The following is a 2636-nucleotide window of genomic DNA, read 5'->3' on the forward strand; positions in this document are numbered from 1 at the left end:
AGGTGATGGATTCATAGGACATTCATAATTTTAAGGCATAGACACTAAGACACTAATGATCATGTAATAAGACACAAACATAGATAAACATAAGCATAAAAATTCAAAAAACATGAAAATAAAGAACAAGGAAATTAAAGAACGAGTCCACCTTAGTGATGGCGGCTTGTTCTTCCTCTTGAAGATCTTATGGAGTGCTTGAGCTCCTCAATGTCTCTTTCTTGCCTTTGTTGCTCCTCTCTCATGATTCTTTCATCTTCTCTAATTTCATGGAGGAGAATGGAATGTTCTTGGTGCTCCACCCTTAGTTGTCCCATGTTGGAACTCAATTCTCCTAGGGAGGTGTTGATTTGCTCCCAATAGTTTTGTGGAGGAAAGTGCATCCCTTGAGGCATCTCAGGGATTTCATGATGAGGAATTTCCTCAAGCTCATGTCTATGAGTGGGATCTCTGGTTTACTCCATTCTTTTCTTAGTGATGGGCTTGTCCTCATCAATGAGGATGTCTCCCTCTATGTCAATTCCGACTGAATAACAGAGGTGACAAATGAGATGAGGGAAGGCTAACCTTGCCAAGGTAGAGGACTTGTCTGCCACCTTATAAAGTTCTTGGGATATAACTTCATGAACTTCTACTTCCTCTCCAATCATGATGCTATGAATCATGATAGCCCGGTCTATAGTAACTTCGGACCGGTTGCTAATGGGAATGATTGAGCGTTGGATAAACTCCAACCATCCCCTAGCCACGGGCTTGAGGTCATGCCTTCTCAGTTGAACCGGCTTCCCTCTTGAATCTCTCTTCCATTGAGCGCCCTCTTCACAAATGTCTATGAGGACTTGGTCCAACCTTTGATCAAAGTTGACCCTTTTTGAGTTTGAAAGGAACCTCGGGGATGACCTTCTTCATGGCCACAATTTCATAGAAGTGGTCTTGATGCACCCTTGAGATGAATCTCTCCATCTCCCATGACTCGGAGGTAGAAGCTTTTGCCTTCCCTTTCCACTTTCTAGAGGTTTCTCCAGCCTTAGATGCCATAAATGGTTATGGAAAAACAAAAAGCAGTGCTTTTACCACACCAAACTTAGAAGGTTTGCTCGTCCTCGAGCAAAAGAAGAAAGAATAGAGCAGAAGAAGAAGAAATAGAGGAGATGGAGGTGGCTTTGTGGTTCGGCCAAGGGGGAAAAGTAGTGTTTAGGTTGTGTAAAAATGAAGGAGTGAAGATGGGTTTATATAGGAGTGGAGAGGGGGTGTATAGTTCGGCCATAATGGGTGGGTTTGGGAGGGAAAGTGGTTTGAATTTGAATGGGGAGGTAGGTGGGGTTTTATGAAGGATGGATGTGAGTGGTGACGAGAATAGTGGGATTTAATAGGTGAGGGGTTTTTGGAGAAGAGTTATTGAGGTGATTGGTGAATGGGTGAAGAAGAGAGAGAGTGATGGGGTAGGTGGGGATCCTATGGGGTCCACAGATCTTGAAGTGTCATGGAAAATTCATCCCTGCACCAAGTGGCGAGCAAAAATGCTCCTTCTGCCAATTCTGGCGTTAAATGCCGGGCTACTGCCCCTTTTTGGCGTTTAACGCCAGCTTTTTGCCCCTTTCTGGCGTTAAACGCCCAGAATGGTGCCAGACTGGGCGTTAAACGCCCATTTGCTGTCTTCACTGGCGTTTAAACGCCAGCAAGTTTTCCTCCAGGGTGTGCTATTTTTCTTTCTGTTTTTCATTCTGTTTTTGCTTTTTTCAATTGATTTTGTGACTTCCCGTGATCATCAACCTATAGAAAACATAAAATAACAAAAGGAAAATAGATAAATATAACATTGGGTTGCCTCCCAACAAGCGCTTCTTTAATGTCAGTAGCTTGACAGTTGGCTCTCATGGAGCCTCACAGATGTTCAGAGCAATGTTGGAACCTCCCAACACCAAACTTAGAGTTTGAATGTGGGGGGTTCAACACCAAACTTAGAATTTGGTTGTGGCCTCCCAACACCAAACTTAGAGTTTGACTGTGGTGGATCAATTCTCCTCTGTCAACATCAATCACAGCCTTTGCTGTGGCTAGGAAGGGTCTGCCAAGGATGATGGATTCATCCATGCACTTCCCAGTCTCTAGGACTATGAAATCAGCAGGGATGTAATGGTCTTCAATCTTTACCAGAACATCCTCTACAAGTCCATAAGCTTGTTTTCTTGAATTGTCTACCATCTCTAGTAAGATTCTTGCATCTTGTACCTCAAAGATCCCTAGCTTCTCCATTACAAAGAGAGGCATGAGGTTTATGCTTGACCCTAGGTCAGACAGAGCCTTCTTGAAGGTCATGGTGCCTACTGTACAAGGTATTGAGAACTTCCTAGGGTCCTATCTCTTTTGAGGTAATCTCTGCCTAGTCAAGTCATCTAGTTCTTTGGTGAGCAAAGGGGGTTCACCCTCCCCAGTCTCATTACCAAATAACTTGTCATTTAGCTTCATGATTGCTCCAAGGTACTTAGCAACTTGCTCTTCAGTGACATCTGCGTCCTCTTCAAAGGAAGAATACTCATCAGAGCTCATGAATGGAAGAAGTAAATCTAATGGAATCTCTATGGTCTCAGTGTGAGCCTCAGATTCCCATGGTTCCTCATAAGGGAACTCATTGG

This window comes from Arachis duranensis, chromosome 2, assembly GCF_000817695.3.
Source record: "Arachis duranensis cultivar V14167 chromosome 2, aradu.V14167.gnm2.J7QH, whole genome shotgun sequence".
NCBI classification, from domain to species: Eukaryota; Viridiplantae; Streptophyta; class Magnoliopsida; order Fabales; family Fabaceae; genus Arachis; species Arachis duranensis.